Source organism: Cynoglossus semilaevis, chromosome 13 (assembly GCF_000523025.1).
Source record: "Cynoglossus semilaevis isolate Cse_v1.0 chromosome 13, Cse_v1.0, whole genome shotgun sequence".
NCBI lineage: Eukaryota > Metazoa > Chordata > Actinopteri > Pleuronectiformes > Cynoglossidae > Cynoglossus > Cynoglossus semilaevis.
Genome location: NC_024319.1, coordinates 9985103 through 10010418, shown reverse-complemented (window position 1 = coordinate 10010418; position 25316 = coordinate 9985103). Strand labels below are relative to the sequence as shown.

The following is a 25316-nucleotide window of genomic DNA, read 5'->3' as shown; positions in this document are numbered from 1 at the left end:
CCTGTGGGGTGGTCTGTATGTAATGTCCTTGGCAGTCAAAAATCCATGTTTCATGCTAAACTCTCTGCTTGTGTTGTTGATCTTTCTTTCTGAGCTTGATTTAAATTCCTTAAACGCTCTTCAGGGCCTAATACAATACATATCTGTCCTCCAGTCACTGGAGAGATATTACATCAATCACTCCATTCCCCTAATGCAGTTTTCTGCAGCACCACAACCAAGAACTCCCTCAGCAGATGTTGGCCAACACCCAAAGCCAATGACTGAAGTCGCAAAGAGTGCACTTCATTAATTTCATCAGTTTGCTGCTCTCCTCGGAGGGTGAGAGGGATTGCACAGCATTGATTAGTAGTAATTAATATTGACTGTGATTAATCTAGCAGAACAAGGCTAACACATTAGAGCTTAGGTGACGGCCGTTAGGAAGATTCCTGGAGTCTGTGTGCTGACTAACTCATACTGTATGGTGGTGGAGTCCACAGTGGGCCGGAGAGCAAGGACACTCAACTGAGCTCTATGAAAACATTTGCATTGCAGGCATTGTGAACAACAAACAAAAAAAAACAAAGCAGTTATTATCTTTGCTCAGTAACTTTTCCAACTATTGTCATCAAATCCACAGTGTCATCCCCACTTAACTATCTTTAGCAATATTTCAGTTAGAGCTAGCATCCGAAGCTACATTTAAGCATATTTTTTCAAACCAGGTACACATAAATCAAGGGTACAAGGCTGAATAAAAATGATGTCACGTGACCGATCTGTAGGTCTGGACCCAGTCGTCAGGAAACACTGTTCTGGAGGACTGCATGCAGTTATCAATTCAAATAAATCCTGTTTTAGTCCCCACTCAGCCAGCGTGGCAGAATTAGACGTTGAGTCAGGAGAAGCAGTGGTGTATGTCCAGCCATTACTTATGCTCTGGTAATTTGATTATACAGACTGCGGGCAGCATGTTGTGCCACGGTCCCGTGGATGAGAAATATCAAATTAAAAATTGCAATTGACAGGCCGTCCATATGTCAGTGTGCAGCGTAAGGTGTTTGTGCTGATGGTCTCCGTTCCTTACTCCCCTCACTCAGACATCTGTGCTGTCAACAACCAGCAGAACTCGCACAGCAAGCAACTGAGAAGCATTTGTTTACTCCTTTCTCAAAAAACCATTTGGTATGCTAACGTAGACGACGGGCTACTGCTAATATTCATCAGTGTCACAAAGGAATTTTGACCTTTCTTGTCAAGGTGCTATTTGTAATAAACTCCAAAAAGCAATTAGATACAAAGAGTGATTTAATGTAAATGAAACCAAGCTATTAACAGAAAATGTCAAAAGAATAAAAAACAAATCTCATCTGCCACAACCTCCTGAAAACCCAGCATGAGAGACAATACATCACTTGAAGCAGTGATGAAAGGTTACTACGGAAAATCATCTTCTTATTCCACTGTTGATAATACAGACTTCAGTGCCACATTTTTATTTCATCATGACCTCGAACACTGGTCTAGAACTGTTGATAAGACTGGAGTTGCTTTTAAAACTTAAATGAAATGAATATCATTTAGTCTACAGTCCTTCACAGTCCGTTTGTCAGGTTTGTTTGTCAGCCTGTCAACTGAACTCAGTGAGGCTGACCTGACACATGCTGGGTGTTAAGCTAAGGTGCTTCAGCTGAACAAAAACTTTATCCAGCAGTACTGTACTGAAAATGATGTGTCTGTATTTCAGAGAAACATTGAATAAGTGGAGAGTGGGATTAGTTCAAGGTGTCTGAAAGTCCAGAGAAGGTTTGGTATGTTCAACTAAACATGTGGTGCTTAAGATTCTTAACTTGGGTTTATTCAGTTTAAATGGAAAGTATCTGAAAATGAATTAAAGTAGCTCTATATTTCTTCTTTATGTTATCCATTTGTGTTCAACTTGTGGGTTGTGGGGGCCCTAGGTCAAAGGTCTTGGGAGGATAGGAAGATGGTATCGTATGATACCACGGTACTGTATTAGGGAAGAGACGGTTGGCCTTTTAAATGGCAACTGGAAAAAGAAAACATTTTCAGTATCATAACTGGATCTTCTTTGGGGTTAGGGAAAAGTAGAACCAAAGTATGATTGCACATGCCACTCAGATTATAATCTTGTATGCCCATTGTATTGGGGCTGCACCAGCAGCCATGACCTGGTGGATCAACATGTGTTTGTGAATGTGCCAATCATACAGAGGTTACATTGGCCGATCTGTTTGTTGCTCTGGTATTTTGTCATGTATCGTCCGCAGCCTCTGCAGCTGCAGAGTGAGAGTCAAAGGCTCTGAATGAACACAGTTGCCGTGCACTGCACTATTCAAGACTTACGTCAATATAGTTCTGACATTTTGCTTTGATTGTTCTCAGGCTGACAGAACTTGGTCTGCATGTTAATTATTTACAGCTCTCTCACTGCTCAGGTCAATAATTAACTGACAGCAAGAATAATCGTTAAAACCATGGTGGAGTGCTGCGTGATGACTGAATCCATCATTTAGTCTGATATATGTGCCAAACAGACCGCGGGCTGATGTATGATGTTTGATTTGATGCACAGTCTGTTTGAGTCTGAAGAAAAACGGAGTTTGAGTCAAGTGTTGGTGAGCATCTGTGTGTGTGTGTGTGTGTGTGTGAAGACAACGCTGCCTCAGCTCTAAACAGTGAGTGATGCGTCTGACAAAGAAATGTGCCTGCCAGCTGCTTTCTCTTCTGTCTGCGCGCACGCACACACACACACATACATCGCTGCTCTTAGTCTACACATGCTAGAAATTCAACATAACGCAAGTGGAACGAAACAACTTGTTTTCGTCTTTGACACAAAACAGCATTATTTTTCTAATGGCATCTGTGGAAAAGCGAATGAGCTATGAAAAAGAACAACATCCACGTGTTTAACATTCAACTGGTTGCAGCAGTGAATCTGACTATCACTGAATATAAACTCAATGACTGTGGAAGATATTAGACTCACATTAAGAATATAAAACATTTCCTTTCAGTCAACTGTTTTGTTTTACATTTGATTTTGATTTCTGTGAAATGTCTGCCCATGTATTAACTTGGAAAATGTTCTTTTGAAAAGTCAGGAAGTAACATTGAAGTCAAGCCCTGTGCCTCCAGTCTCTGCCAAATAGTGAGGTATAGAGTTTATCATTTTAATCAGATTGGTATTAGTTAATGCTCACAGTCTGGGTACTGGACAGTTCTCAGGACTGAAGAGTCAGATTGGTGCAGTCATCATCGTCCTTATCTAATTATCATAAGAGTCGACAGGTGACATTGAACAGTGCCCAGAAAACCAAATAAGGATCTGGATTGGCTGCCGGCTCTGCAGTGCTGTGATGAGGGCTGTGTTCATGTTCAGTGGAACTGTTGTGTTATGTTTGATGTAGTGAACTCCTCTAAAAAATATTGGTGCTATAGAGTTTGATAAGTGTTTGGATTTAACCCCACCCTGTGACATATGTGTGCTGCACACAGGAAGTGATTGGTTTTGTGCTGTGATTTAGAAGCAAGAAGGGAACACTCCAGGAAAAAGTGTGCGAAGATGCGGGAAAAGTTTAAAGAATGACTGGGAGAAGAGGCCGAGAAGTCGACTCTGCTGCTAAAATATGGACATAAAGCTGTTGCGAGGATAAACACCTCTTGCTCCCTCACCCAGGCACGTCTGATAACAGTGGTTGACGGAGGCTGTTTTCAGATAAGACACAGCATGCACACAGTGTTACATCATTTCTGTTTACGGCCGGAGACAGAATAATAACATCTACAACAGAAATCATTGAAGTTCCTGGCTGCAGCTTTAATAGAACATTATTGACTGACCATCAAATGAAAAAGATACACCCCCGGTTCTGAACACTGTTATTATTTCAACGATTGCTTGTTATCATGGGAGAAAACATCAACAATTATGCACTGATAACAATGAAGTTAACTAAAAAGTGGCAAAATCTATGTCCCTAAAGTTGATTTAAACTGTTTACTTCCTTTTTTAGGACTTTTCACAGTGCATCAGTGATGGATGATAATAATCAGTAATGTTTTTTACAGCTGCTCAGCCAGGTAGCCGTCACACAGAGGTGAGGTCAAACCAACAAACGGGCACAGTTTTCACCTGACTAACTTCTGTCATCACTGTTCACAGAAGATAAGGTTCAAAGTTCCTCAAACCGTCTGTAAAAAAATATAAACTGGAAGGTTTCATTTGAGGAAATAAAATTAGGTCTCAGTGTAACCTGAGATGTGTAATTCATGGTAGGTAAAAAAAAATAGATAGATACTATTTGTATATATACTTCAGTAAACATTAGCCCAGCTTTACTGATTCTGGTATAAAAGCCATGTTTCCAGCTTGATTCACTGTAAAAGGTTTCTTTTGTCCATTTTAATAAACACGTCTTGTTTACTGCAGCCAAAGTGTGAGGCATCGCCGCTGTCCTGATAATTATGAGTAGCACTTTTGCTGTGTAGAGAAGACTAACACGTCCTGTCTAAAAGCTGCCATTGTGCCAATTGATTTAGTGGTGTGTGGCTGAGAATTACCCCCAGCCATGGCAGCAATGAAATGGAAGAGTGCAGTGAGGAATGCTGTCCTTCAGGTCAACGATTACAATGATGACAGTGTCAGAGAGCTGCCTTCAGTCAGCTTTGATTTCAGAAGGAGTTTAATCATGGAGGCAGTGTCCCTTCACATGTCCAGTCTCTGTCGTTACTGTATGTTTCTGACATAAGGAATAAATGTTAAAAAAGGTTCATACACTGTTTAACATGCTCTTTAAGGCAAAAGTGTCCCAGCTTACAGAACACAATTAGAACTGACCTGAGGTCTTTTTATGAATGGCTGTAGTGCAGTTCCATTGTTTTCATTTCTTTGTATCGGTTCTGAAGTGGCTGAGACACACCTTCTCAGAGGTCCTTGATGTGATCCTGTGCTGTGAACCTGTAATTCTCAATGAACTGCACTCACAGAGTTAAATATAAACTAGCCAAAGCAGCAGAAGGGGACAGTTTTACAGCTGGAGATAAAATATCTGCATAGAGGCCGAGGCTGTTACTCACATTAGATGACAAAATATAGCCATGGTCAAGGAGATTGTCTGGCTGTATTATTTTCTGCCTGTTTCTGTCACTGAACACATTTATTCTGCACAACAAGGCATAAATCTGACTTTGGGTTTTTACTACACACCGGTAAATGTTCATGACTGCATCTGGCACAGTTGGGTCACTGTGTCCACGGGAAGGCCGGCGATTGCCAATAAACACTTCAGATAGTTGAACCTACAGTAATTGGATACATACGTTAGCATAAATATGTATTTTTATATCACCATATTCATAGTTATACTCAGTGATGCAATTTGTACGTGTGTGCAGCCTGGGATGAAATATGATTTGGGGATGTGGTAGCCTTGCTGTTTTTTTTATCTAATTTTTACATGGAGAAAATGTCTCATATCTATAAATAACGTGACACTACACTGAATTCTCACAGTGGAATTAGATAGCACCTTAGCGCTGTGCTTACTAAGCTTGTTCCTCTTTAGCTTGTGTCTCTGGGGCAGTAACTCTATGCCCCACTCTTATCTTATCACACGGGTGCATTCAGCGCTGTGGTACACAGCAGAGGTCACCTTGGTGCTTTCAGAGATGCGAACTGTCCTCCAGAGATCCTGTCACGACGTGGAGGTGTTTGCTGCTGCAGCAGCAGGGCAGACGGGACGCAGCCTTGAATAAAGGCCTCTTTGAATATCCTCGTTTAAAGATTCATGTCGGTACATTATTGAGTTAAAATGCTCCGTTCCAGACAGATTTTCTGTTAATAATCTCATCCGACATGGGATTAGATTTAGAGAGAAGAAAAATGATGTGCCAGTGTTCTAAACTTTAGACCAGCAGTACCTGTGAACAACTCACCGCAGAGAAGACAAGGTTTTTGAACACATTATTATTTCAACACTAGAATTGTTGTCTGCTGTGTGCTAAAAAAACCCACCTCATAAACCTTTTACAGAGAATAGGTTTACGATACCATACGATGGAAGTAATTAAAAGTAACGTATTTGTTACCAATTGATTTTTCCTATTTTTATCATATAGACTTTTAAAAAGTCAGATTCATTAGAAGAATGAGAAAATAACCACCATTGTTTCTCTGCTGTTTATGTATTGTTTGAGAGTCATTTTCTTAAGTTCTCTGTCCAATCACAGAAACAGACTGAGGCGGTCGAGTTTGTGGGTAAACACTGCTTTCAACGTGACATTAGCAACGCCATTACCCTGAGATTTCTATCACAATTATTCTATTACACAAACAAGGAAATTAAATATTTTCTGTTTATACGCTGGTGGACTGTGGCCGTCATTTACTTGTATTTTAAGAACAGAATGCTCTCGGGCAATTATTGGATCTCTGAAGTAATGCAGAAACAGAGAGAGGGAGTGCAGAGAAGAGAATGAGGGTGGGATGATTACATCTCTTGGGTTTTTTTCCTCTTCCAGTTAATTAACTTAATAAATGTTTTTTTCCCTCTTCCAGTTAATTAACTTAATAAATCTCAGAGCTTTGCACTACTGGAAATAGAAGCTTATGTGTTCCTATTGATTACCATGCTCCACATGAGATAGCATCATTGACTCGCAGGGAGGAGAAAGAGATGTCAGGTTCTCATTGACGCCTCCACCCCAGAAGAACAAGGTCCAGCTCTGAGCATGTTTCACAGGCAGCAACGTTGTTTGTTATAACATTTTTATTAACAAGTTGTCGGCATGTCAACAAACTGCGCTGATTGTTCTCTACACTTATTTTACAAGCTTCCTGAATTGCCCTCAACTCCCTGTCGGTGGGAGGATGTGGATGAACTCACTCATTTCCTGCTCGCACTCTCAGTGAGCTATTAAAGTCACACCTTACATCCTTGTCAATTCAGTGGACAGTGATACATGCTGGAGATTGCTCAGCAGCTAATGGGAATAATTAAGAGAAAGCCATGTGTCCTGTGAGATAGCAACAGGATTGATTTAACGTAATTTAAAGTGTAACAGAGGGATTTTTCTCTGCATATAATGTCCCATTTCTTCATGCCAATGGAGTTTGAAGGAAATGTCCCTGATTGACTTTCACTTAGTTGAATGTAGTGATCTTTCTAAAGTGACAAATATTCCCAGTGGACAATGAAAAATTGTCCCCAGGACTGAGCCAGTGGGGAAAATTGAAAATCTATATACTTTCAAAATGTCCCTGTATCAGAGCAGGCGGTTACTGAGCTTCATGATGTCTCAGTGTCTTACTAAGTGACCTCGTGAAGTGAAGAACATTGATGAAAAAGAAATATTGTATTCTTTGTCAGTAATCATCCTTTCAAATCCTTCCTTTAAGAGAATATATCCACAAACTGAGTTCAATGGTCTTTGCATCATTTTTCTCTTGTCATTTTAAACTAATTTAAGGCATAAAGAACATTTATGTTTTAGTTGCTGCTTTAAAAAATGTTTTAATAATGTTATACAATGGTATGGCCTCGCTTTAAGTCAACCCATTTCTATTCATTTTTTAAATGTATTAATACGTTTCAATTTTGGCTAGAATATTAGTTAGCTGTTGTATCGGTCTTAGTAGTTCTACATTCTCCTCTTTGGCTAACTGCAGTGGCCTTGTTATGACATGTTATGAATAAATCTAAATTGTACACAGAAACCAATTGTGCTAAACTTTGGCATTTCTAACTATACCTTGTGTTATCTTCATTTACAGAATTTAAATGTTTTTGACGTTACTAGATTAATAAAAAATAGAAAATCATACTTTTGGTCTTAAGTAAGTTGAATGATAGTGTACCAAAAGCAGGTTACAATAATTCAAAATGTACCAAGATGTTTTGCGATCATATCTAAAATACAGTACAATGTACTTTTCCAAAAAGAGCTGTCACTCACCTTAAAGTTCACTCTCGTCTGCAGACAATGTACAGACAGGAGTTTAGTCTGTACTGAATGATACCGAAGACCTTAAACTGTCTGCCAACCCTGATGTGTTCACAACAGTTCTTTTTGTTTGCATTGCAAACTGTTTTTGTTCAGGTTTTTTTTTAACCTTTTGTGAAAAAGGTTCACCATGAATCCTTGACATCCTTTGTTCACTGGTCTTGAAGGAATTCAGTTCTTCTGTAAACAGGAAACATGAGTCGTTGTACAACCTTCCACCGTCTTATGTCACTAAACTAACTCACTGTTCACGTGGACACTGCACACAGTGGTATCTTTTGTTAAAATAATTGAAATTTTCTTTGGTTGAGAAATAAATGTGACCCTACTGTGTCCACTGGACGTTTGTTTATCGGGTTTTAGAAAAAACACGTTGCAGAGACATCATCATCAGAAGATAAAATCGACTTCACACAGCCTCCTCTGTTATATGCAGCACCTCTTTAGATGTACAAGCAGTCTAAATGGCTGTGCCTGAATGGATTACAAATACACACTCACCTGGAGTGTAGCCAATAATATGAGAGGACATTCAGTTACCCCAAATAAATAAATAAATTTAAAACCCACTCTTTGCGATGGGTCTTTTCAGATTCAGCGCAAACGCAGTCACTCTCCTGAAAATTGGATGCCAAAGATAATGGACTCAAAAGTCAGAAAGTATTTCTACAGACATTTGCATAAAATGCTTGATGCGAAATAATGTTGTTAGTTCCATTGTGTGTAAAAGCCCAAAGCAGATGAAGAAGTGATGTGTACAGTCTGCCCTGTGTCTGTTTGGTGTGGGGTGTTTTCAGCCTGGTCTTCAGGGGGCTGTGCTCATGGTAGTGCCTGAGTTTGACAGGGAATCACCTGATGTTTTCATTAACCTGCACCCTGCTCGTCTGCAGGCCGCAGGATAGCTTCTGGACCTCAGCCCTTTACAACTTGTGTAGCTCAAAATGTGCCTGGGAGAGTTCAATCACACACCCTGCATGGTGTTAAAATGGCCTGGGAGAGATACAGTACAGAGTCATGGAGAGGATTAGACTGCATGTCCTGAGCCACTGAGTGAGGAGGAAACACTTTATAGAATGCATAGGGCTCCAGTGGTTTGTATGGAGAAATACGTCCAGTAAGGAGAACACCATTAGTGGTTCAACTTCGAATTAAACATTTTATCAAACACGTGTTTGGTTGAGTGATTCTATTAAAGGACGTAGGCTGAGATTCTGAGAGTCTGTTTGGTTTTGAATAATAATAATAATAATAATAATAATAATAATAATAATAATGACGTGTGATCTATGGTTTAAACACTTTTTATAGATTGTTTCTATTAAATTTAGATCTATTTAATTTGCTCTAGGTTCATTTTATAATTATCATCTATTTTTATCCTGATGGCAATTAATGAAGACAGGAATTCCCTTCGCTGCTGTTTTATGCCTTCCTCACTGCAGCATTGGTTGTTAATACCATCGCTTCTGTGAGGATGGTGTCTGTGTGCAAGAAGTTTTGTTTTCCTGTCTAATCTAGGTTTTTTTAAACGAATCCCTCTAGTCAGTGTGAAGGCTGTTGTACACATCCACACACACACACTCTAACATCCTCAACAAGGATAATTCAATTTAAAAGTAAAGTTCTGAAGTTGTGACATTTGTATCTGACAACTTGGACAGCAACCTAATGTTCACCTTTTATTCCTTTAAGCAGTAAATAAGTGATTTGAAACCTGACTGATCTCATTTACTGTTTCTTCTTCCATTAAAATGCTGCTGAGCTGCTGCATCCCCATAAATCAAAAATGAGGCTGGAGGATAAAATGTCACCATAAACACAGCGTGATGCCTCTGAGTATGAAAATGAGATTTAAGAAGGGGAGGATTTTTGTAAATAAACTCAGTCACTCGCAGCAGCTTCCTTATCAGAGAAGTGAGTCGATTAAGAGAAAGTCATTCTTCTCTGACGTGAAAGAAGGCGTTTCGCTTTTCTAAACACAATTCCTTTGAATCACTCACCAAATATTAATGGGGAGAAAAGAGGAAGTAGAGAATGTTCTTTTGTCTTTACTTGTGTTTGCTAACGTTGTAACATGTAACACTGGGCCACATGTGTGACACACAACTCACAGAAGGCATTGGTGTCACTGTAGAAGAAGATATTTCTGCTGGTATTGTTTTAGGGCCCCATACTTACTCAAATGTCTGTTCCCAAAAGCATTTGCCGATCTAGTTACGACACGTTACGACAACCAGCTGCTCTCTGAGTAATGTTTTGTTTTAAACGTGTCTAATCATGTCTAATTGAAATGTGCTAAAAGTGTTAAAGCTCTGCTCACTTTCTGTGAGGAAAAAATGCAAAAAAGGAAACATTCTACATTGTTTTATATTTTTGGGTTTTCTTTTTTCTTTTTATTTATTTATACATTGTCTAACGCGAGCGTGTACGTTTGAAAACAGTTTCTTCATACAGTCTTCTTATCTAAACGTAGCGCTGATACTTGCTAATAACCAATGTCAATGTTGCTTTTCCCCCAAACCGTGGAGTGATTATGTGATTAACCATGTTAATGGCTCCAGGATGATCAAGTATGCCCTGCTGTAAGTGGAAAAGATGGCATTTAAATAAACCTTACACCTATTGAGTCTTAGTCACTGATGCTATATTGAATTTAAAAAATAACCAAGTTCAGCAGAGACTACAGATATTCTCCCAGATCAACAGAGGAGCCATATTCCAAATAGATCAGAAAATTGAATTCATGCTTCATAAAGCTTCCAGCACCGGCACCTTAATCACAGGTAGTAGCCACAGAATCGCTCCTTTTCACCTCTCACTGCAACTTATTCTCCATTTACAGAAGGAGAAATAATGTGTGTAGGTCGTAATCACTCAGCCGTCAGCAGATTCTTTCCGTACTCGGACCTCTGGGGTTCCTCTGCGATTTTAGATCCGACTTATTTCTTTTTACAAAACACGAGGGGATTCTGAGTGCAACAGCCAAGACTTTAAATATTTAAATGTTTGAACCACCGAGTATGTTGTAATGAGTCCTATAAACACAAGTTTCATGGAAAGTAAACTTTTGTGGGGGGTTTTCTGCTTTCTTTATCTTTTCCCCTATACCAGTTTAGTGAATATAGATTTTTGTCATCACCATCACAGTCTAGCTCTCTCAATTCAATATTTCATCAGGTTCATTTACTTGTTGTCACTTCTGTACGATTAATGTTTTTTTTTTCTTCAAATATTTTTGTGGGACAGGACCGTAGACGGCACACATCACACTCATCGTCCCTGTTTGTTTCCCCTGTGTTGCATCAGCCAAAGTCTTTTAATTTATATATATTTATTTAAAAAGAAAAAAGAGATTTTTTTGCTGCTGCACTTCTTGCTGTGACAGCTTAATAAAGGCCATTTTTGTTGTTTTCCAAACAACGCAGGCGATTTATAATAGTGAAAGAAGTTGCAGTGGAAAATGAACTGATTTCATTTTCTCACACACAAAAGAAAACACTAATGAACTGCTGTCAGTAAATCAGTTACGTATGGAAAATACACAAAGAGATACTGTACAAGTGCTAAAAATAGTAATAAGCACATGTATAAAGTAACAATCAAAAAGGAGACAAAGGTTAAATCTGTAAAGACAAGAGTTACTCATTAGACTCTAGAAAAATCAGTGTAACATTCAGTCAAATTTTTTCAAACAAACACAGTAGTGGAAATGCTATTGTTGCTTTTATGCACAGATGAAAATGACTTTCATCATCCAGGCCATCTGTCCAAATGCTATAAACCTGCAGAAGTGTGTGTTTATAACCAAGTTAAAACTAATGGCTTTTTTATACTCTGAACCAGATGTGTACCAGTCGTTTTTAAGAAAAAATAGATTCTTTTTGCCTTTTTGCAAGAAGAAGAAGAAAATTCTTTTTTTATTGTTATTATACATACAATATTGTTTCCAAACATTTTTTCATCAATGGGACACAATTTAGATTATAAAATCCCACAGCCCATCATCAAACAACACATAAAAAGTATATGTGCTGAAATATAATGATCATCTGGTTTAGTCACCATTTGGAGTGTTTCATTATTCTGTCTGCCACAGTCTCATAGACAAGTGTGTGTGTGTGTGTGTATATATATATACAGTATATGTATATATATGTGTATATATATATATATATATGCATATATTGAGATCAGAGTTCAGGTCTGTTGAATATGCTGACATCACATTACAACATTATGTTTATGTCTATTTCCCTTTTATATACAGTGTTATAGTGACGACTATCAAACGTTGTCTAATGTCCTCGTGTGTGTGTGTGTGTGTGCTCCGTGATGATTGAAACACACTCACTGTGCCCACAAGACCACTAAACCCTACTGAGATTTATTATATAATAAAAATTAATAAGACAGGAGCAGAAAGCCACAGAGTCCAGGAGCCCACCACATTACTTTGTAGTATCTAGAGGATCTCTGGCTCTAGTACTTGAATCATGCTCCAGTTAATGTATAATGATGAGATTATTCCACAAGGATATATGATTTTCTCCAAGGAGGCTTCGGAGTCGTCGTTGATCCATATTCCAATAACTGGTTGTTTATTGAAGGTAATAGTTTTTTTTGTTTTTTTTGTTGTTGTTTTTTTTGCCCCACAGCATTTTTCAGAGTAGACAAGTCAATGAGCTAACGCTCACCAGTCAACTATTGAACAAAATCATTAACAGTAAACAAACTCAGATTTATGTAGCGGAAGCTCAGTCAACAAACAGGAAGTGAGGGCGTGTCCTCCTTCTCTACCTCCTCCCTCTGTCAGCTCAAATCTGTTCATGTAAATACTGCTCTGTTCATTGTAATTAATGAATGAGCATAATTAGTGTTCCCTCTCTCTTGCTCTCTCTCTCTCTCTCTCTCATTGTTTCCTTCATTTTTATTGAATCTCTCCTTATGCAGATTTTTCACTTTTCAAATAAGGACAATCTTTACTTCTCAGTCGTCTTTGGAGTCTTTAAACTCAAGTGCTTCAGCTCTCGTCAACTCTGTGAAATCCACCAGGAGTCGTGACATTTGTCTTAGAGGTTTTTTATTTTGGAAACCTAAGTGTTGGCTGTGACACAGGAACTGAGGTTGTCTCCTCCACTCTTACTCAGGAAATTGTTGCAATATTATTCTAAAATTTTACAGCACAACTGTTCTTGGAAAATAACCTTGAATGATTGTTTACTCTGCTCAGACCATCAAACCAGCATGTGTCCTGATTGTTTTTGTCTGCATGCTGTAAGAAAGAAAAATGTGTCAAATATGTTTGGAGATTTTATGAGAAGACCAAAAGTTAAGAATAATAAAGTAACAACACGTACAGCAGGGCGGTCATACTGTAAGACATTAATGGCATTATCACACATGGTGTAAGGTTTACTTGGTTGATGTTCTGAGATAATGGAGGAAACTATTTTGTAGCAGAATTCTAGACTCTGTACAAGAAACAGTTATTATTCTGTGATGCCTTGGTTTTTTTGAATTGCAATGCCCAAAATGACCATTAGTCTACATCAGTGGGTAGCCGGATGGAAGATCTTGCTTTGCTGGGTGTCTGGTATTACATCAAACTTATAACACGGAAAAGGCAGTAATGAATACGTGTTACTGAGGTGACGACATGATGTTTGATGGCTTAATTATACGACAGTCCTGCAGTACCCCTACGGACCCCCAGGTCTGGCTATCATTATCTGCAATAGAGTGTCAACACATGCTGTATACCAGAAACAAACAAACATTTTCAAAAGAGAAAAATATCAGGTGTAATTTAATGCAATTTTTGTCAATCATAAACATGAAAAGTCATTTCTACCTCGGCAGGTGCATGGATTTGTTTTTTTTTTTTACCAAAACAACATAATGCTGCCATTTGATAAATCACCACAGATCATTACACCATTGAATGAACAACATGAATCCTGTTCTTATTTTCCACTGTCATTGTCACTGACCTCAGTACAGCAGGTGTGTGTCCAGGAGGAGAAATACACAGAGTACCCAAAAATAAAATGGCAGAACATCCTTCCACCAGAGAAGTGAAATATAATACACCATATTGAATACTGCAGCCCCCCCCCCCCTTGTTTCCGCAGTATTCTCAATCCATGACTTCTACTTTCAGTTGGTATGTGGTCCAGTTTCATGTGGTCAGCCCAGCTCTGCCTTCTGTAAAATGCTGACGAAGTCTATGTATCTCCCACTGATAAGACTAAACACAATTTCCCCAGGAGCACACTTTGTTCAGGAAAAACCTGTGCAGTGCATTTCCTAGTAAAGGGCAAATTAAGGTGGGAAAAACAGGATGCTGTGGCAGCTTGTTAGATTCTTGGCTATGGTATGTTTGTAAAGGGCAAATGAAGGCTGAATGTGAAATTAGAGTTTACTATACATCTGTCTGCAGTGACGTCATGGATGACAGTGACCTTTCATTTGACGTTTCATGCGACGCTGTAACTATATATGCAAGCGTGTTTATGGACTGAAGATAGGCGCGGCTGGTGTGGCTATCAGAAGGCTGCAGTCGGAGAGCCAGATATATCACATTATGATTTCATTATTAGCTGACAGAAAAGAAACGACAACAGATTATGACAAGTTTGTTCAATTAATCACTTAGCTCTGCCGACTCCACCAACAGATGGACCAGAACTGGGACCTGACTGCAGTCAAGACATGGTTTCACAACAATTGACCTTCTTTCTACTGCACTCTGGGGTTACACACTGCTGATTTAAAAAAAAAACTAAAATAATAATAAAAAAACAGAGCTCTGGCAACAATGACTTAAAACAGCTGCCTCAGTAAAGACTAATTTCGTATTTAGCTCAAAGCGTCTCAGTGTCTCACAGAAATACCCAAATGCAGAAAAATTGCAGATATAATTTCATCAGAATGGCATCACTTAATATACCACTCCAATTGGTACAGTGAGGGTGGTTTAAATAAAAAAAAAAGTCAAGTTGCATTTTTATTATAATGCAGTCATTACCTTTTGATAAAAACAACATAATTTCACCAGCTTCTCAATATTTTTCTCGCACAAATTTAGCCACACCATGAATGAACACAAACACTGACTCACACACACACACACACACGGTCTCGTTGCCATTGTTTGTTACCATGTGATGTTAATTTAACAATCGACAGCTGGTGTAATGAATGCTTATTAGAACACCAGTTAGAAGAGTGATTCTTTGACGTCCCATTGGTTCATGTCAGCAATAGAGAAGTGTCTCTTGTCCAATCAAATTACTCATGTGGAACTAACTGTTGTATACTTGTCAATAAAATACTGGGTGGATATTTGTTGGTGGCTGGATCCACTAATCTCCTGTGTTGACTACACTGGCGGCTGGACGACGTCATTAATCTATACTGAGACTATAACCGAGGCATAAAAGTGTGTGTCCATCAACGATCCCCAGGAGGGAACCTCTCCAGGTGAAGAGCGTAATGAAGAAACAATCAGAGAGGCCTTATGTAACTGAAATCGCCCTGATGTGTATGGATGTCTGAGGAGAGAAATGACAAATCAATAACGCTCGCTATTAAGTTGCACTTTTTCCCCCCATTTTCTGAGGTCGGTTAAAAAAAATTGCTTCCTGTCAGGTGCGTTTGCATCTAGCGGGGTTCAATTTATCTAAGGTCCAAAAATAAAGAAATTGCTGCCTCCCCGTTGCCTTGAGCTTGGAGAAATAAACAGTCAATATTTGCTCCTGGGGTCCTGCAAGAAGACGCACACATAAATCACCCAGCATGCACCTGTCTAAAGAATCAGCCACAGAGTCCTGTGTCATCTGGTTTAGGATCCTGCTGCTGCTGCTGAGGCTCCCCTTCATCTTTGAATCAAAGTGCCAGGGGCCACTCGGAGCTGCGGTGGCTCTCCTGCTAGAAGGGACAAAAGATGAAAATTACTTTTCCATCACGTCCCATTGTGCTCTCGCCGCAGCTCGTACACGAGCATTTATGAGCCGCTGTCTGGATGATTACACATTCTTGTCCTACAGAGGATTTCCTCAACATAATTCCACATTCACTTTTCTCTGTACAACCTCGTATGTAGGGAGAGATTTGTTTCAACATGGGAAGATTTCCAGTTTATTGTAAACCTGTCATGAATTACAGTCCTGGCAAAAAAAGGGTTTTGATCATCAGATAAAATGATTGTTCATTGACATTAAAATGAATTATTATTATTAAATAATTTTCATAAATTAATTAACGCAAATATGTGGTAGACTGCCTCAGTTGATGTCTTTGTTTGTTTGTTGTTGTTTTTTTTACCAGATAAATAGCCCAAAGATATTTTGTTTAGCTCAGATGTTTTGTGAAACAAAGGATTTCTGACTGTAAAATGTTATGGCCAAAGGACCAAAGTAATCTGTGGATTTTTTAATGGTTTGATCCACTGGCGTATACAGTTCTGAGCTGAACTGGCTGTGGGCTTGGAGCTAATAGAGTTGTGATGTTTGCCATATCTCCAGCTGACAAGTGAAAGGTGAAAATGGCTCTAGATATATCACAGTGGTTCAGCCACTTCTGATGCCCTTTCCTGAGACAAATAAGACCTGTCCCCGAGTGCAACACAAGTCTCAAATCACATCCTGTGTTTCCCTGTGTCAAAGAGCCTGGGGCGGCTGTCATTGGAGGAAAATGGACATTAATGTCTGGCTGAGTTCAACTGATGGAGGTTCTAGGCTTTGTATGGCTACAGCAGTCATACAGGGGCAGCAGGGTTATATACAGTATTTTAATATCCTGTTCTCCTATAGTTACACTATGGCGGCGCTTGGTCTTCATTTTATTTTATGCTGTCTGTTCAGTCTTTTTCAAGGCGATAAGAATAAACACTAAAGAATATACCAGACTCTTCTGTGAATATTTACAGCAGTTACTGTGTAGCCGCATCAGAAATGTCACACAAGTATGCCATCATCATCAACTGTGCCATCATAAAAAATGGCACAGTTATAATAACTGTGGAGATGAACATGTTTACACAAAGACACCACCTGTTTCCAACTTTTGAAAATTAACACATTTTTATGAAGCTGGGAACAGATTAGCTCACACAGACGTCAAACATGGCTGACGTCGAGCAGAGAGGAACCCGACAATGTTTTGTAATTCATTCAAACCAGTGGTGTGAAATGAATGGCTGAATCCCTCCAGCCTCAGTACATTGACCAGGCAGCACCAGCTGCACTCAGATACCTGGAAGAAGAGGCCGGGATTGAACCCAGCTCAGACACAGCTCCATCACTTGTGTGCACTTGTGTTACTGACTGTGCAGAACCACTCCCTCCGTAAACACAACAGTGATCTTTACATCATTTAACACGTAAATGTGTGCACTTGTGTTACTGACTGTGCACTGGAGTGAACATCATTAATAATTGCTTCACGTTAACTGCGTAAAGTACATAATTGAAGACATTGTCTGAATGAAATATGCAGCGGAACAGTGGAAAATGTGTCGGTGCCAAGCGTGAGTAATGCCTTTGACTCAGTGTTTTGTCTCTGCGTCTAATTCTTTTATCGCTGGGGTATTCACTGGAGTGGAAGGCCGGCTGTGGAAAAATGACAGTTGGTATTAGGTGATGACATCTCCTCATCCAGTCTGTCTGTCGGTCTGTGTAGACTCTTCTCATCACTCCTGAGGCGGTCCTTCCTCTGCCTCAGCTGCTACGTGTCCCTCTGAGGTCTGATTGTCGATGACTGTGGACTTTACATGCTCGAACAAACGGCAGAGTGTAAAGAGCCGACACTTTCTCACCCCGGCGAGCAGTGGGGTTTAATGTAAAAGCCCTCCTAATAGTTTGTGCATGAAGTGTTAATTGACAGGAATCCATCTTGGATGTAAAGTGATGAAGAGGCTGAATAATGAGAGCAGAAATGAGAAGAGGCAGCCATAATGTTCAGTGGCACACTTTTAATGGAAAATGACATTTAATTAAGAGGCACACACTGTAGATGAGTATCTCCCATTACTGTGCTGTGATACAGATCAGTATTGAGTGACCCTGTGAGCCATGCGATGATTCAGGCTGACGCGATAGAAGAAAAAAAAAAAACGTCTTCAGGAGCTTGAAATAGAAAGATGTCATTTGCCACCACTGGACATTAAACATGACATTTAATTTAAAATAACTGCATTTATTTTCTTTGATGCCATAATTAAGAGCACGTCTTTATTTGTCTTCATTAGTGTGTGTGTGTCATCACTCACTGTTCAGTTTCTTCAGGACTAAAGAATCACATCATGGTATTAATGTGAAAATATCAGTGTTTTCTGATAAAACCGTACAGAGTGTGAAGAACAACATGAGCAGTACAGTACAGTATAGTACAGTACAGTACAGTACAGTACTGAGGTGAATGTTCTGCTCATTCATACTACTACTGCTAGAATACTACTACAGTACTCACAACACATTTATGACACAAGCCAGCAATCATTAGCACGTCTTACACTAATAGTGCTAAGAGTACCGACTAATGGAAACAGGAACAGCACAGGTGAAATCAGTGCCAGGCTAATTTACACTAACCATTAAGTCAAATGTACGCAAGTAAATATAAGGAGCTGTAAGATCCAAATCAAAAGATTTGCTTTTGAAAATTCTACTTTTAAAGGCTGTTATGATCCTAATATTAAAATTCTATTTGTGAACCCAAATTTCTGATGACCCCAAAGAGCACATAAACGAACCGTTATTCCCAGACGTTAGAATCCATGGCTGTTTTAACAGCGTTCCCTTCGGCTCTGCAGCTTTACCACCTATAAAAGACCTGTCTGTTAATTACAGATGTGTGCAGCTCTTTCAGGGTGAAACAAAAACATCAGTGTCGGCTCCAGGCCTATTTATGCCTTTGTGTTTTTATCAGAATAGAAAAAACAGATAATAGAAACCAACATATCTTTGATATGCTTTTTTTTTTTGCCTTTTTATGTCACAGATAAAAAAAAATCCATAAGACTGGGCATCATTTGATGTTGCAGCTGCAGGATATACTGTCATTTTGTGGAGCGGTTGTATCAGCCTCTCTTTCTTCTGCTGGTAACCTGTCTATTACTGAGGACATCATGTGGTAAAACACCACGTTTCAGGCCTTTCATGTTCTATTACCCTGTGTTACATGATGGACTGGTCGTCTGTGACTGCGCCAGGAGCTAAAGACCAACGTTAAGTTGTACCACATGAGCCGACGGTAGATAAAACAGAATGATCTACCGGTCTGCTTCACAGTCTACCTGTCACGACAGTCATTTTAAAACAAAAAGAATAACTGAGGCTCCTGTGAAACCCCACGTCGAATACAGAGACACAGCCAAGTGAGGATAATCCAAGATGAGATAAGCGCTGATCGAAGGCAATTTCACAATTCTCTGCCCGAAAGTTTTTTTCTGCTCGTGTGCTACTTTTTGATACAGCATCTAATTAAGTCACTTGGCATGGCTTGTGCAGCACCGCTGAATTAGAAAGACTGGAAGCTGTGAAATGCATTTATCAGTCGGAGGAGTTAACAACGTGCCAGGTGGGAAGATATGAAAGGCTTGCTTCAGCTGGATGGGAGGAAATACAAAGTTAATCCAAAAGCAGTGGGAGGTGTACACTTGACGACATGATAGGACAAGAGCGAGACACGGCTTATTTTCAATGCAGAGTGCAGCTTTTCTGCACAGATCTTAATGAAAACCTGGGATGAACGTTGTCACCCTTGATGTCCCCTGCTGTGCTCTGCTGCCTCTCCACAGATAACTCATGGAGAAACCTCTCGTCACTGCTCCATTGAACTTAAAGATAACAGCAGCCTCTAACGCTGTCATTCTGCCAGAATCTGGAGGGAACAATGTCGCTGCGTTTATCAGTTCATTTGTGGATTATAGTTCAAGGAAGGAAGAAAAGTTCAATAAAGAAAGACACTTTATTGATTATAATTTCTCCACAGTCGGGAATTTTGTTATATATATATTATAGTTAATTTGTAAAAGTAAGTATCTTACTTTTCTAGTGTTTTTCTAGTGAAGTCAACAACATGCAGTTGTTCCACATGGACCATGTATCAAACTCAAGGCCCGTGGCCCAAATCCGCACATCACATTGTTTTCTACAGCCCACTAGAGCTTAACGTGTGTATGATTGTCTTTGGGTCTATGGGTCAAAGGTCAAATTCTCTGTGTGTAGCATGTGCGTTGGATCATTTTCTTCTCTAATTCCAATTCTAATCAAACCTACAGTTATATGTCGACCTGGTCGTTTACAAAAGTATTATTTAAAATGTAGCTTCATGTTGTCGGTGGATTTCAGAAATAACAATGAGTTGGAACACGTAGAGGTGCAACTTTCAAAACCTGCATTTCTGGTCAGTATACTGTCCCTCACCATCCATTTGACAATTCTCTCAGTCAGCTGTAAACCTGCTGTCCCTCTCCTGGTGAAGGTCCAGGATTACAAAATGGTTTCTTGTCTCTGGCTCTACGTCCTGCTGGACACACCTCTTCTCTACTGGGTTTGGTCCAACTCTTCCCCCTAAATTAAACAGCATCAACAGCTGAGTGTGAACTCCGGTCGTACTTTTATTACACATTCAGTCATTTGTTTCTTTTACAATAACAAACCCAAATCTCAGCAGAACCAGTAAAAGTCAGCTGCTGCACCGTATAATGATGAAGGATTGAATCGTGCCAGAGCAACACAGATGGCCTACTGTCTTAAACATTCACTGTCAATCACACACTCCTCCTGGCCATTCATCCACGCTCCACTCATCCCTCTAACACACACTCCCATAAAATCCTCTTTATCTCAAGGCACCACACCACCGTGAATATTCTCAGTTGGCAGGAAGCTGCCTGGTAGCAAATAAACTCGCAGACATTTGTATGTCACATATCATTTGGATGATGTGGTCTAACGTTTATAGCACTTGTATTGAGGTTAGATTTTATTCGTCTGCCTTTGTTTTACACTGGGAGCCATAAAAGAAAACTGACCAGTTCAAAGTAAATCACATACGGTTTCAGCGCAGGTGTCTGGAACGTCCAGGACTGTTATTGTCACCGCGTCGTAGGGAAGAGGAATGAGTTGAAATAAAGATACTAATGTTCTACAGACAAATAAAGCTGTTTTTGTTTAATCTTCTCACTCTCTGTAACCATGGTGACACTTCAACAGGTCCAGGGTTGTAGCTGCTGCAGGCCAGGGTGAAGTGCAGAATTCTAACTGTTGCACGTTATACATAGATACAAAATCTAGTTTTCTATGACATTTCTCAGTGTAAACTCTTCACATGAACGTTTGGCTCAGTCGTCTTTTCACTGATGTTACAGCAGCAGAGTGGCCGTGTCAGAAGTTTTGTTTTTTAAAGATACATTTTTCTGTGTTCAGTCTTTGCATCTAATCCTTGTGTGTTGTGTGGGATTTCTCCTGGCGCTCTGGTTTCCTCCCACAGTCCAAAAACACACATTAGGTCAACGGTTCACTCTACATTGACCACAGTCCTGGCTGTGAGTGTGGAAATGTGAGGAACTGTCCGTGGTGCTGGGTTTGACTTTTGTCCTTAGGCAAATTAAGCAGTAAAAATTATTGATAAAAAAGGTTTTACTGAGTGAGTAGAGGATTTTTTTCATCTGTATTTGACTTGGCAATTTCTGAGAAAAAAAAACTCATTAGGGATGACAACATAGGGCCAGTAATTCAGCTGTCAACATCTGTGACGTGTGACATTATCGCAAAGAAAATCATGTGGAAAGTTTTGTCTTTAACCGTGTTTATTTTTAATATATTTTTTTCCACTTCAAACTGCTCCTGTGAAAACGTTTTTTTTATTAATAGTGATTTTTGAATAGGTATATTGAAGGAAAGTGTTGTAATACCTTTAACACACATAAAAATAATCTGCTGAGCCTGAGAAGGAGATCTGTGTGTCCAAGATCCATATCTTAAGTGTGATACCTTAAACACACATAAAAATAATCTTCTGTGCCTGAGAAAAAGATCTGTGTGTCCAAGATCCATATCTTCATAAAAGCACAGATATTGTGTCTACAAATCCATATCTGGTTAGCACAGGTTCTCATCTTGTGCGGAGAAGATAAAAAGGATAAAAGAAGAAAATGTACAGCACCTCAGGTGGTCTGTAAATGGAAATGTTCCAAATGTGGCCACAATCAGTATTGGAAGAGACGGGAATTAATTAGACCCAGTCAGTAACGCCGTTTTAGTCTTTAGGGTAATTGAAAACTAAAAAAAAACAAAAAAAAAACTAACATCACAGGTTTGTTGTAGAGACTAACCTGTTCTACGTCGACATCACGGGGTTGACATAAGACTTCTTTGTCTTTGTGTCTTACTGCTGTGTTAAATAAGGTTGTGTTATGACCTGTCAGGCATTTGTATTTCAAATGTGCTGCATGTATTACACTGAAGGCTACGATGACACACAAATAACTCTCAGTAGTTAGTAGTAGTGATACTTCACTACTGCATATAGTCTGTATGGGATACTTTACATTTGTAGTGCATTTTATGAAATTTCACCACCAGGGGGACACAGGCAGATTACAGTACTCTACCATCCCACTGCCATGGAGAAATTCTTTGCTTAATTTGCCTTTATACTTTTTAAAGTTTTTTTTGTTTTTTTTTTAAGTTTGAGTATTTGTTTTTGCAGGGTAGCAGGTTGCCCCTTCCCCCAGACTCCAAATAGAAACTTGTGCTGAGAAATGATGCAAACTGTTTCCTAGAAAATGCCGAACTCACGTCTTCTCTCAGTCTCTCCGTAACTCTTCACTGTAATTCTTAGTCACACAGTTGACACAGGAACGTGACCAGATCTGACTCACAGATCCAGCGTCAGTGGTGTTTCCTCCACAGCAACAAAACCAAACTGACTTCCTGTCCGTGAGGTAACTGCACAAATGTAACGACAGTGTTGTCCTTGAATGAGACGTTCAACCTCCTAACTGCTCATCATGCCTTATCTACTGTCACTATTCTTAATGAATACATGTGTTGTCTTAGGATTTTTGGCCCTAAAGCTAAACTCTAAAACTGGGAATGTGTCTTAGGATTTCTGGCCCTAAAGCCCTAAAGCTAAACTCTAAAACTGGGACGAAGCAAATCTGATTCATTTTCAAGTAATAAAAAACGGTGGTAAAAACAAATGTATAAACTGCACGTTTGAGCCTAGTACAAGTAGTTGGGTTTTACAGCTGTCATCAATGTGCTTACATCATCTATGGACTGTCTGTCTGCCTGTGAGAAAGTCCTGTCTTTGGCCTGTTTCATTCTGACTCATGTCCTCGTGTTGTATTTCTGTGAAAAGACTCTCACAAAGACGTTCTCCCGCTGATGACTCCCATGTTAATGTCTTGACCTAGTTTCACATTTCTAAGAGAAATTATAAGTAAGGAAAGGTCTCTGTGTTTCATGTACATTTATATGAAGAACCCTGAGAAAGATGGTTGACTGTCTGGACCCAAACACTGCTCATCAGGGTCCACACACCGTACATGCTGCACAACACGCTGTTCAAACACAGATCCTCTGGATAAACTGTAGTCCTTTGACTAAACTATCACCTACCGTCCTGATTTTGATTTGAACTTTGGCTGAACCTTGAGCAGGTCATTGACTGTTTAAATATATAAATCATTTTTTAACAAAACTATCTTTGTTACTTTGTCACGTCCTGTTGCTCCTGCTTTCTCTTCTTCATCACTCTCCTGATCTTGTGTCTTCTTCATATAGGAGAAGTGAAAGGTGAAGGTTACAGGCAAAGGTGAAGTGTTGTTCGAGGTCACATCTTCAGATACAGATTCAGAAAGTTGGATGTATCCCAATGGCACAACAGAGAGGGTGGAGAGCTGCAAATACAGGATATTTAAAAATAAAGGATTAAGTTAAGTAAAAAAAATAAATAAATGATAAGATAAATGAAAAATACATGACTCCTGCAGCAACAAAAGCAGCAGTGGCAGTTATTAAGTGACATCAGCAAGTTATTTATATAGTACAATATGATGTGTATTTTTATTTTTGCATATTGTGTATTTTCAGAGTCAGAAACTGCAGACAGTCACGTGATGATGTCATAGTTATTCTAAGATGTATATCAGCGGTGCCTAATAAAAAGACTGGGATTTACTTAATATTGAGATTTCTAAAGTCTGTTGTGACTTTTGGCTGCTGTGGATGGAATTAATCTGAAAAATCATAGATATGTTTTTAGTCCCATTGTTGGAGCTCTTTTACAGGACAGATGGACTGGTGTCCTTTGAAGCCCTGTTAGGTCTTCACTGCTCTAACCTTTAGATAAATGTCAACATTATTCACAGACGGACACTGACTGGAATAAATACAATTCTAAAAGAAATTTAAAAAGTATTGACAAATGGATTTTTAATCCTGAATAAATGACTGAAAATAAACGGTGGCCTACTCAAGTCAAGTTATTCACACATTTGTATTTGAAAAACATGACCTTTTTTTCTCTCTTGAAAAAATAAATTGGCTGAAGTATGGTTTGTTTCCAGCTTCTGTAAAAGGAGAAGGCTGAACCTAATGTAATATCTTTAGGCCTTTAATCACGTCGGCATCATTAATTCCTACTTAAACTTGGATCAGAGAAGTTTCCTGCCCACACTTGGTGATACTGAGAGTGGATATTTTATATTTTCAGTGGTGAAAAAAATGACCCAGCCACCCACTGGCTTTTACAACAGCGGCGAATGTAATTCTGTAACCACACCGAGTTTTTACAGAGAAGCGTGTAGAAAATATCCAGCATCAATTCCCCTCTGCCCCACGTCTTTACTCACATGGTTGCACTTGATCGACATGCAGCGCAGCATTCTCCCCTAATCCTATGCATTTTTAAAGAACTGGAGGGACACTTGCTGGGAACCCATTTCCAGTGGCTCTGAACCTATTGTAATCAAGCAGAGATAGTGCTGGCCTGGCACCTTGTATTGATTCAAAGCTAGAAGTCTCTGGATTGTGATTTATTACGGGGAAAATAGCTTTGTAAAATCCAACGTTAAAGACCTCTTTCAGATTCGTGGGAAGGTGAGCTCAGTTTTGTTGTTTTTTATCAGAATAACAGACATTTCACATCCAGCCAATCACCATGGACCATTTGGAAATGAAACCATCCAGTGGTTATTAAGAAGAAGATTTTACTGAAACACATACAACTAACAGTATATATGTAAATATATATGAATGTATGTATATATATATATATATATATATATATAT

The 25316-nt window shown here is 39.2% G+C and overlaps 1 long non-coding RNA gene across 2 annotated transcripts in view; it reads left to right on the top strand.

The window, feature by feature from the left end:
• Positions 1–25316, top strand: part of LOC103388541 (uncharacterized) — a 59496-nt gene that overhangs the window by 28203 nt on the left and 5977 nt on the right. The window contains exon 4 of one of the 2 annotated variants that reach the window (XR_003051625.1): positions 3534–5261. The exons of the other annotated variant lie outside the window; for it this stretch is intronic. This is a non-coding gene — a long non-coding RNA (uncharacterized LOC103388541). Of the gene's footprint in view, positions 1–3533; positions 5262–25316 lie in introns of those variants that run through there. 2 annotated transcript variants of the gene reach the window in all.